The sequence below is a fragment of the Lolium rigidum genome, chromosome 7 (assembly GCF_022539505.1).
Source record: "Lolium rigidum isolate FL_2022 chromosome 7, APGP_CSIRO_Lrig_0.1, whole genome shotgun sequence".
NCBI classification, from domain to species: Eukaryota; Viridiplantae; Streptophyta; class Magnoliopsida; order Poales; family Poaceae; genus Lolium; species Lolium rigidum.
Window position 1 is genome coordinate 39,377,144 of NC_061514.1, and position 12,545 is coordinate 39,389,688.

Sequence of the window (12,545 nt, forward strand, 5' to 3'; positions counted from 1 at the left end):
CACCACCACCTAGGAGAGTGATGCAACGAACCGACGACCCTGCCTGCCTAGCAAGGTCGCTACGAAATTGCTACTTCAACAAGAAGAAGATGCTAGTTCTGCTGAACTGCCTCGATCCGTTTACAGGAATCTGAAGTCATTTCGCCGTGTTCATATCCCTGGATCCCGGTGCCGCCGTGCCGGTCGCACCGCCACCGCGTCGCCGAATCACATACGGAAGCGCTCGTCCCGTTCGCACATCACAAGCCCTCGATCAGAGTCGTTGGACGACTAGATCAGTCGATCAGATCGTGCTCGCGACCGGCAACTTGGAGCAATGTCGGGCGATGCAACCAGGCGACAAGTACATTTTCATCGCGTGAAATACCTTGGAACCATCCATGGAGTAGTTCAAATACCAAAAGCATACGACACCGTTTGGAACTGCGACATGCATCCCAACACATACATCATGATATACTCCAAGACTTGACCGGTTACGTATTGGAGTGTAGAACAGAATAGCTGAATAAGTCAGCTGCGGACATTTCTCTGCTTCCAGGTTCAGGCACAGCTATAAATACATTGGAGTACATCGATTACCAAGCTCTCAAGGAATCAATATACATTGGAGTACATCGATTACCAAGCTCGCAAGGAATCAATTAAGAACTCGATCGAGCAGCCACGATGGTCAGGGCGTTGGGTCTCGCTGCGGCCAAAGGTCTCGCCGCCGGTTCCGTGCACTATGCTCCCGGCAGCGTGGTGGGTCTAGCATTCGCCTTCGTTGCGGCTGTTGCGATCGTGGCCATTGCAGTGTTCGGCTGCGCTGGCCACAAGAAGAACTCCGGCGGGAAGAAGCCTAGGCGTCACGGCGGCTCTCACTGGCCCGCTGGAGCTGCAGCCGGTGCCGTATACGTGGGAGACGGCGGGGCCAGCGGCGGAGGAGGAGGTGCAGGCTGTGGGGGTGGAGGAGGAGGCGGTGGAGGATGTGGGGGTGGTGGTGGTGGAGGCTGTTAGTGTTAACTGTTAACTAAGGCCATTGCACGTATAGGGGAATTCTTGACAAGGTTGCTGGTTATTAGACTTTACCACATCAACGTCATATTGTTCTGATAAAATTCTTTTCACACTAGTAGAAATGCATGTATGTAAATTCAAATTCATCTTTATATGTTCATTCTGTATATAATCATATACATACGTTGTACTATGAATAAGAGTTGTCTGGGAGAACCAGCATACTGTTTCGATGAAATTCTTCGCGTTACTCAAACTGTGCATTCATCTAACGCGACATTCTTCGTGGTGTCTGTTGTCAGCTGCGCCAACACAAGTCAGCTTCGTTGCACAATCATGGCTCCTATGGCTAGGGAAAGAAACAAATCAGAATAAAAGGAGAAAATATACGATAAAGAATTTAGCTATAAGATGAAAACATAGATGGATGACTAAATATGGGTAGATACAGTCTTAAGAAAAACTCAATTAATCGAAAAATAGAAAATTAGGTTTTTATACACAACCATGCGGATAATTCACATGTTAGCACATAATACCACAATGGTTCAACAATAAGTAACTTCCTAAGGAGTCGATACAAAAAAAAATAGCACTTAGACCATTTTTTATTGCCAAACAGAGAACCAATGCACGTGTTATCTTACCGTTGAATCTTGATTAGTTTTTATGTGATGTTACGTCAATTTGTAATATTATCATTGAGATTGTGTAAGTCTATATGTTCCAGACTAAATAACGACGAGGGTCTACCAGAACAATGACACGATAATGTTTATATTCTTGAACGGAAATAGAAAATGATAAATACACTATACATATACTGATGGTCTTGAAACCATACTATTATGTATTGATCATAATGTAAATATTCATGTCACAATAAATTTCTTCTCAAATATTCTAAAATTATTAAAGATGACATCACTTGCATTTGCGAGGGCTACCAGGTAGTTTTCCCTAATATTCAGGGCCGGGCCGGTAAAATTCGGGGCCCTGTGCGAAACCGTCAAATGGGCCCCTATCTTAGTGGGCAAATATAACTAATTAACAATTATAACATATATTGTATGTGTTTTAGATGGAAGATTCAAAATTGTCGTAAGATCGTCTTAAAAACTGTTTTAAGAGGATATATCTAGTTTACAATCCCAACCGTACCGATGGTTCTACCAAAAAAATATCTAAATCTAATGGTTTTGATGTATTTACACTATAATAGGAAAATAATTTTCCATAATCTCATTAGCTGATAGCATGTAACTATATAGATAAGCCCATTATAAGAACTATCCCCGTGAGACGAATACACCATCGCTATATGAAATTTACCTCAATCTATATAAATCAAGATCAATGTAATTAATTGTTTGATTTGAATATGTGAAGTCAAGATATTGTAGTACAAACTTTCAAATATGTTTAAGATTTGAAATAGAAATTTGTTTCAAAAGTAATTATAGCGTGATTCATACATGTAACTTCTCTGAGTTTTATTCAAATGCTAATAAAAATAATAATTAAGCATGATGTATCATAGGCATAGCATGGAATAGAAAAAGTCGGAGAAAAAAAAGAACAAAAATAGAAGCATGTCGCCTCAAAGAATCGAACCTGGAACCTCCTACTTAGAATCAAACGAACAACCAATTGAGCTACGGAGCCTCCAGTATGACCTTCTGAAGTACCACGTTATATATACGCTATATGAAAAGGGAAACTTAGGAATTTTGGACCCCCAAAAATTTCTGGGCCCTGTGCGGCCGCACGGGCCGCACTCCCGTCGGCCCGGGCCTGCTAATATTAGATGTACTTCTTCCATGGAGGAAAAAACCATAATGTGTAGAATTTGATTAGTGTTCATGAAAATTACATCATGTTTGTCGTCAAATACTAATATTCATTCTAATATACATTGGTACAAAGTAGTGTAAAGACTAAAGACTTCAACATATCCTTTTGCTATGCTACTTTGATGCCACATTTCAGAGTTCTAATCCTGCAACTAGAGTGGTGGTGTTAAGTTAGGTGGTTGATGAGCGCAGATTGCACACCTTTGGGAACCCCAAGAGGAAGTATGATGATCACAACAGCAAATTTTCTCTCAGTAATAAACCAAGGTTTAATCGACCATTAGGAGAAAAGCGTGACTTCTGAAGGTGTTGTTAGCTGACTAGTGGCAGACGCACTACCAGCGTCAGCAACAACGTGGAACCCGCACACAACACAACTAAAATATTTTGCCCAACTTACAGTAAGGTTGTCAATCTCACCAGTTTTGCTGAACACAAAGGATTAAATGTATCAAGTGGAAGAAGATGTTTGCAGTAATTAAAGAGAAGTGCTTGCGGAAAGTAAACAGAGCAGGATTGCAGTGGATGAATTTATCAGTGTAAAAGAAAGGACCGGAGTCCACAGTTCACTAGAGGTGTCTCTCCATAAAGATAAATAACATGCTGGGTGAACAAATTACAACTGAGCAATTGACAGAATACCGACCATACATGATAAGATGATTACTATAAGATTCGTTTGGGCATTAGAACATAATACATATATCGTAATCCAACTACGTCTATGAATAATAATCCACATTCAGGTTATCGTCCGAACCCGTATCAGTATTAAGTTGCAAGCAACAGATTATCGCATTAAGCAATGTGTGTAAAGTAAACAATAGAATTACCATTGGATAAAACATTGTTGTTTTCTCCCTAGTAGCAACAACACATCTACAATCTTAAAAGTTATTGTCACTCTTCTAGAAAACTAGAGGCATGAACATACTATCGAGTATAAATATCCCCTCTTGGAGTCACAAGCATCTACCTGGCTAGAGTATCTACTAGCAACGGAGAGCATGAAAGATCACAAATAACATATGACAAGAATATATAATCGATCTCAACATAGTATTCAATATTGATCGGATCCCAGCAAACACAACATGTAGCATTACATAATGATGATCTTGATCATGTAGGGCAGCTCACAAGATCTAAACATGAGGCACACATTGGAGAAGACAACCATCTAGCTACTGCTATAAACCCATAGTCCAGGGATGAACTACTCACGCATCACTTCGGAGGCAGGCATGGTGATGTAGATGCCTCCGACGATGATTTCTCCCTCCGGTAGGGTGGTGGGAAGAGCTTCAGAACCCTCCCGAGCTAGGGTTTGTGATGGCGGCCGCGACAGAACTTTTCGTGGATGGAGGCTCGGGTGTTTAGGTTTTTCCCGAGATAGTGAATAAATAGGCGGAAGGGCGTGGTCGGTGGAGGCCAGGGTGGTCCACACCACCCCTTGGCGCGGGCCCAGGCCAGGCCGCGCCAAGGCATGGTCTGGCCGCCCTGCGCCTCTTCTTCGTCCCCCCTTCGGACTTTGTCTTCGTTACAGTAAAATATTAACTTCGGCTTTTGTTTCGCCAAATTCTGAGAATATTTCCTGTACAACTTTTCTGAAACCAAAAACAGCAGAAAACAAGGAACTGGCACTGTGACATCTTGTCAATAGGTTAGCGCCAAAAAATATATAAAAGTGCAATGAAGTGTGAGCAAATCATATATAAATTGGTGTAAAACAAGCATGGAGCATCACAAATTATAATACGTTTACGACGTTTCAATGATCAATCTTCAGTTGTATGCATCGATGAACCTATTTTGCAAAATGAGTGTTGTAGGAGAAGTAAGTGATTGCAAGACAACTGGTGACACTTTTGCTTCAGAATTGTCAATTACTTGGTCTTCGGTTTTTGTAAGTTAAAATTTTATTCTTCCGTATTCTAAAGTAATATTTGTGGCGATGTAGTCACAACTAGTGGTTGATCGAGAACCAAATAAATTTTAGGATTTCAATTGCCAATTATCTTAATTTACAATGATGGATTCAAAAATTTAATATTATTCACAAAAATGTTTGTGTGTAATAAAATTTAGGATGCTAATGTTATGATGTAATATCAAAACATTAGTATTTCATGTCCTATTCTAATGGATGTGTAATCTATATAGTTATTTATAATTACAATATCTAGTTTTTTGAATTGGTGAATGTTTCATCATGCTTCATTTTATCTCAGCTATTATTTAAAGATGGCGGTAATTAGAAAATTACAAATTATATTTAATTAATTTAAAATGTTTTAAAATAAATATAAATTCATTAATTGAAACTACTTTTAGAAAATAAATATATATCACAATAGTTTATTGCACTTTTAAAATCTATTTTGAACTATAGTTAAACAAATATGTTAGATTATTGCTTGATTGGCATTAATTATTATGTTTAAAAAGTGAATAAATAAATGAAAATTCTTTGACCCCCTATCTAGTGATTATTTTATCTTACAAAAATAGAAGTTCATATCTACATGTTTTAAAAAAATCTGAATAACATTTTTGACGTATTTAATGATATATCGTACAAGCCTGGGAAATTTCAATGTGACATTCTTTGTATTATGGACTAGACAAAAAATGACAAAATCTGATAATTTTTGGACATTGTAAATGTGCATTGATTACTATTCTCATGTCCACACTTTTATCATTTTTTTGTAGCAGAGAATAACAAATATTTCAAATGATATATTGCAAGTTAATTTGTGGGATACATGATACATCATTGGCTACATCCAAAATCATATTCGAAAAAATGATACTAAAAATATGATTCGTTTTTAAAAAGAATATTGGGATCACTGGAGCTCGGGGGCAAAAATCGCCACTCATAAGTATTCGCTAGTCGTGTTGCTAGAGCCGCAAAAAAGTTCTACCAATTTTGTTCCTATAGTAAGAGAAATATCTATTAATTGTGTGGGTGTAGATAAATTATGTTACTAGTGTATTCGTTATCACATATGATTCATATTACTACAACATAATTGTAACCGTATATTTGACATCCAAGAACACGTATACCTCTTAGTAACACACAACCTACTCTATTGTAACAATTTTGATGGGTTCCTTTTGCGGGTAACTTTACCAAAGGTCTTACTAAATGGCTTAGTAACATTCTTTCGGGCAAATAGTAGTGAACTTCCATATTTCCTAACGTAGTGAACTTTCATATTTCTACAAAATTGTAGCGAAATCCTATCGTTTAATTCAATCATTTGGCCTTTCTTTCGCAAAAAAAAAAAATCAATCATTTAGCCTATGATTTTTTTCTTAGGATTGAAATCCTCTGTTGAACTAAAGATGCCATTTGAGTTGCTATCAGTACCTATTACGCCATGTGGGTTGACCCTTGATTGGTTGCAAGACTCGCAAACCGTGTTATCGCATTCTTGCAACCACTACGAGATAACGAGATCATGACCGGTGTTCAGAACAAATTTCCCTTCTTATGTTGACGCAAATTAGCGAGCGGCCTACAACACACTGCAAGCTAGCTAGGAAACTAACACGAACACGGCGTGCAATTTCTGGACTGATTAGTCGTCTACGCCGTACAATAGCTACTGTTTGTTTGCGTACATATGAGACCAGGAACATCTATCTATCCTGCTTCTTCTTCCACACGGCTCAACGCCGCCCAGCTAGCTTGCTTCAAAACCATTTCTGGTCAAACAATTGTTTACCGAAAGCAAAGGCCTACTAGCTAACCAGTACTACAATATCAGAATATCTGCCAAGCACAGGCGTTTGCCCCTGCATGCTGCGTCATGTATAACGGCTGGTAATTAACAAAGCAATTGACTGATTTCTTTTCAAAAGATCCAGCAATTGCTGGCTGAATAAGTTGAGAGCCAGTTTACCAGTTGACTTTCCTGCTTCCTCCCAATTCGATCCCAAGCCTTTAAATAGTACCCGCAAAAAAAAGCCTTTAAATAGTACGTAGCTCACCACCAGCCTTTCATAGATCAGAAACAAGCTCAAACCACCTACTATAGCAACTCTTCTTTCGCAGCAATGGTTAGGATGCTCGATCTTGCTGCGGCCAAAGGCTTCGCCGCGCAATTCGCGTCTGGCAATGTTGTCGGCCTAGCTTTCGTCTTCGTGGCTGTCGTCGCAGTCGTGGCCATTGCTGTGTTCAGCTGCGCCGACGGGGCGGACGACGAGCCGAAGCCTAAACGCCGCCGCAGCCAGTGGGTTGCTGGTCCTGTCCTTACTGGTGGATGTTAAGGGAGAGCAGAGCGTTGCAGCCTACCGTACCCTGTGTAGTACTATTGCAACACCATCTTAAAAATAAAAGCACTATCACAACACCGTGATATTTGTGCGTACGAAAATTTCAGTCATGTTTTAGCTAATATTTGTACTCGTTTATTATTCTACTATCTTCATGTGTGTATAGTTGGTTGCTGAAACGTTTTGCATTGCCCGTTCTGATGAGCTAGCGATGCATTGAGCACATTTTGTATCAAATATAACTTCTGCTTCGGTACACCCCCTTCTCAAAGTCAAACACAGTAACAGCTTAAATCGTACGTTTCGCCTTACGTAATAAAGATCATGAGCCGTACTAAAGCATGTACGGCATGTTCTGTTTGAAACGCATCACTCGTGCATATTATGCTTCCACCACAATCACTATTGAAAATGGGAAGATTGCACCTTTTTGGGATTCGCCGTGGCTCAATGGGAGGAAGCCCAAAGACATCGCGCCACTAATTTTTGGGGCCTCAACAAGGAAGAAATGGAAAGTGGAGCAAGCTGACAAAGTTGTGGCGTGGAACGTACCTTGGACTCGGTACGGTTTCGTGTTAATATAGGGATAGAGTTGTACAGGGGTATCGTATCCGTACACAAGTCATACGGTATACAAAAGAGGATAAAAGAGGAACCTATACATATCTCTAACAGCCTCCCTTAATCTAAACCTGTTGACAGGTTGAGATTACGTTTGAACTCAGCAAGTTTCTTGACAGGTAGAGCCTTGGTAAATCCATCTGCAACTTGATCATTTGTAGAAATAAACTGAATAGCCAACTGATTGTTTGCAACTCTTTCTCTGACAAAATGAAAGTCAATTTCAATATGCTTGGTACGAGCATGAAATACTGGATTCTGAGATAAATATGTAGCTCCTATGTTGTCACACCAAATGCGCGGTTTTTGTCTCAACTTTACTCCAAGTTCAACAAGGAGAGCCTCAACCCAAATCATCTCAGCTGTAGCATTAGCTAAGGCTTTATACTCAGCTTCAGTGCTAGATCTGGACACAGTAGCCTGTTTTCTGGCACTCCATGACACCAGGTTTGGTCCAACAAAGATAGCAAAACCACCTGTTGACCGTCTGTCATCAACATCACCTGCCCAATCTGCATCAGAAAATCCACTAAGGAGAGTGGAGGATGACGGTTTAAACGTTATACCCAGTTTTGTAGTCTCCTTGACATATCTAAGAATACGTTTTGCAGCTGTCCAATGATCTGTAGTTGGAGCATGAAGATACTGACAAATCTTGTTAACTGAGAAAGCCAAATCAGGGCGTGTGAGTGTCAAATACTGTAGAGCTCCAACTATACTCCTAAACTGTGTGCAGTCTTCAGAGCCAAGAGGTGTGCCACTCTCAAGAGACAGCTGTTCAGAAGTAGACAAAGGTGTGGGAGCCGACTTGCAATTACTCATGCCGACTTTGGCAAGCAATTCCAAAGCATATTTCTCTTGTGTCAAAAGCAAAACATTGTTCACCCTTTTTACCTCGATGCCAAGAAAGAAGTGCAGATCACCTAGATCCTTTATTGCAAAGTTCACATTCAAATCTCTAAGAAGAGCAGATATAGCATAACTAGAAGAGTTTGTCACTATAATGTCATCAACATATACTAAGAAAAATATAGTGATACCTGATTTCTGAAACAGAAACAATGAGGTGTCAGCCTTGGATGGTGTAAAGCCAAGAGCACATAATTTTGAGCTCAATCTAGAGTACCAAGCTCTAGGTGCTTGTTTCAGTCCATACAGAGCCTTATCAAGTCTGCAAACATGATGTGGTGCATGTGGATCCTCAAAACCAGGGGGTTGTTTCATATAGACCTCTTCTTCCAGAACACCATGAAGAAACGCGTTCTTGACATCTAGCTGCCGAAGACTCCAACCTCGAGACACAGCAATAGACGTAACGGTTCGATAGTGGCAATTTTAACTACTGGACTGAAAGTATCCTCATAATCAATTCCATATCTCTGCTTGAATCCCTTAGCAACCAACCTTGCCTTGTATCTGTCAATAGATCCATCTGCTCTTTTCTTAATGCGGTATACCCACTTGCAATCAATCAAATTTCTATTTTTGTTGGGAGGAACAAGATGCCAGGTCTTATTTTCCATGAGTGCATTATATTCTTCCTCCATTGCACTACGCCAATTTGAGTCATCAAGAGCCTCATGAAGGGTAGATGGTTCACCTGTGGAGGAAAACATGCCATAGCGAATCGTGCCATCTGTAAACTGTTTGGGTTGACGTATACCTTTTTGAAGGCGTGTACGAACACGTGGAGGAGACACATCTGGTGATGACAGGGGGGAGCTTGTTGGCGTGGTTGCGGCGGAGTTATGCACAGAATTTTCCCCACCAGAGCTGGCCGCAGAAGATCCAGTGGGATCACCACCAGCAGCCGACAGCGACGGGGCCCCAGAGCCATCAGGCGAGACAGGTGGCGACGAGAGAGTCGACGGGGGCGTGTGTCCACCAGGCGCTGCATGCGGAGACGGGGACCGCGAGCCAGATGGCGAGACGGCACTGGCCGGCCGCGCGTGGCGACCACGCGCAGGAGACGCACCACTGCCACCTGCATGCGGATCAACTCCGGGATCCGTGTTGGCAGAAGAATGTTCTTCAGTATCTTCATCAGAAACTGTGCCAGATTCGTCATTGTCTGCAGAACTTTGTACATCATTTTGAGCAACATTTTCAGCACGGTTTGGCACCAGATTTTCTCCATTAGCCTCAGGAACCTGTGACACATTAGTAATAGGCACAATAGGCACATAATCATCAGTTGTATTTGCACCCTCACGAGAACTAGGGATGGTGGATGGAAGGAGAAGAATTTCTTTCCGAAGGAGGGGACCGGCATTTGGACGCAAGGAGGCAAAAGGAAACACATTTTCGTCAAAGACAACGTCTCTAGAGATATAAACACGTCCCGTGGACATGTCAAGGCACTTGACACCCTTGTGAAGAGGACTATACCCAAGAAACACACAACGTGTGGAGCGAAAAGCTAACTTGCGAGTGTTGTAGGGGCGAAGATTAGGCCAACAGGCGCAACCAAAAACACGGAGGGCATCATAATTTGGTGTAATGTGTAGGAGACGTTCAGCAGGACTTTGAAAATCAATGACTTTGCTAGGAAGAAGATTGATGAGAAACGTGGCAGTAAGAAAAGCTTCATCCCAGTACTTGAGAGGCATGGAGGCATTAGCAAGTAAAGCAAGCCCTACCTCAACTATATGTCTATGTTTTCTTTCAGCGGAGCCGTTCTGTTGGTGGGCATGTGGACATGAGACATGGTGAGTGATGCCAACTTTTTGAAAGAAGGCATTCAATTTTTCATACTCGCCTCCCCAGTCAGTTTGCATGGTCACAATTTTTCTAGCAAACTTGCGCTCAACATATTGTTGGAAATTAAGGAAGGCTTGGTAGACATCAGCACGACTTTTGAGCAAGTAAATCCAAGTAAATTTACTGAAATCATCAATAAAGCTTACATAGTATAAATGTTTCCCAGCAGAGGGGGGTGCAGGACCCCATACATCAGAGAAAACTTGTTCTAAGGGAACAGTAGATCGACTACTAGATGTAGGATATGGCAATTGGTGACTCTTTGCTAACTGACAAGAATCACACACATATGGAGTACTCTCTGGGGTGTAAGCTATTTTATTTGTCCTAAGAACTTGTTGAACCACAAAAGAAGATGGATGTCCTAAGCGGCGGTGCCATGTAGATGAAGACGGCTTTATTGTGATGTATGCATGCTTGGAGGACGCAGTAGAAGTAGGCATCAAGGGATATAAGCCTCCATAGCATGGACCTCTAAACAGAATGCGTCGTGTTTCCTGGTCCTTAATCACAAAAAAGAAAGGATGGAACTCAATAAAAACATGATTATCAAGGGTGAATCTATGAACAGATAAAAGGTTTTTGGAAGCACTAGGCACATGAAGGATATCATTGAGATTGAAAGATGTATGAGGGGTGCATAAAACTGAATGACCAATGTGGCTAATGTGCATACCTTTTCCTTCAGCAGTGCGGACCTGGTCCTGTCCATGATAAGCATGATGAGTGGAGAGCTTGGTCAGCTCACCAGTGATATGATCAGTGGCTCCTGTGTCGTAGTACCAATTTGTATCTACTCCATGAGAGGCAAAGTTTGCATCCTTGTGAGTTTCCTTGTGTCCACGGTCACCACTGTCACGTCGATCATCACGGCGATCATCACCATAACGCCACCAACAGTCTTTAGCGGGGTGACCATGAATATCACAGATCTGGCAGGTTGTGTCCACATAGCGCGTGGGCTGACGATCTCGACGGCGCCCACCATTATCATCACGGCGTCGGTCTTGGTAGCCTCCACCATCACCACGTCCTTGGTAGCCACCACGGTGACCACCTCCACCCCGTCCGCGCCCATCATCATCACGACGACGCGGATGATCATCACGCCAGCGATCCTGGCGTTCACGGTCATCACGCCAGCGATCCTGGCGATCCCGGTCCTGTCCACGAGACGGAGTACCTCCTCCACGGCGGGCCAGGCTAGCAGAGGAAGTAAAAGTGTTTGGTTCTTCTATCTTGTGCATGCGATCAAAGGCTTGGACTTGGCTGAACAAATCCGAGAGGGTGGTATTGGGGTTTGCACGAACGGCGGTGATGAGATTGTTGTAATCGCCACCAAGATTCTTCAGCACATACCATACGAGTTCATCATCATCAACAGGCTTCCCAGCAGCAGCAAGTTCTTGAGCAATTGTTTTCATCTTGGAGAAAAATTTGTCGGCAGTCATGTTACCTTTCTTGGTTTCAACCAGGGCAGTGCGCAGATGCTGCACCCTAGACTTTGATGAGGCAGAGACATGAGCGTTGATGGCCGTCCACGTCTCAGCGGAGGACTCAAGTCCAACAACATGTGCAAGAACATCAGGTGACAAAGCGTTCACGAGCCAACGTAGAACCTGTTGATCTCGGGCGATCCAAGTCGCATAGGCAGGGTTGACGACTGTAGTTTTCTGCTTGTCAGCATCTTCAACATCAAGGGTTTCCACCGGGGCTTTGTCACGACCTTCAACAAGATCGAGAACACAGGCACCCCGGAGTGCAGGGATCACGAGTGCTTTCCAGACGAGAACATTCTCCCGCGTCAACAGCTGAGTAGGAGGGGCTCCGAGAGCTGCAGCGAGCACCGTAGCAGAAGAGGAAGCCATCAACACGATCTTGGTGATCTGGATCTGAGGGTTTTGGCAGCAGCGGCAAGGACGTTGCGGCGGCGGCGGATTTCTTGTCTTGGCTTTGGCTTTGGTTTTGTTCTAGGGTTTTATGGCGGCGGCAGCTTGAAAAGCAGCGGCGGCAGGCTTTGGC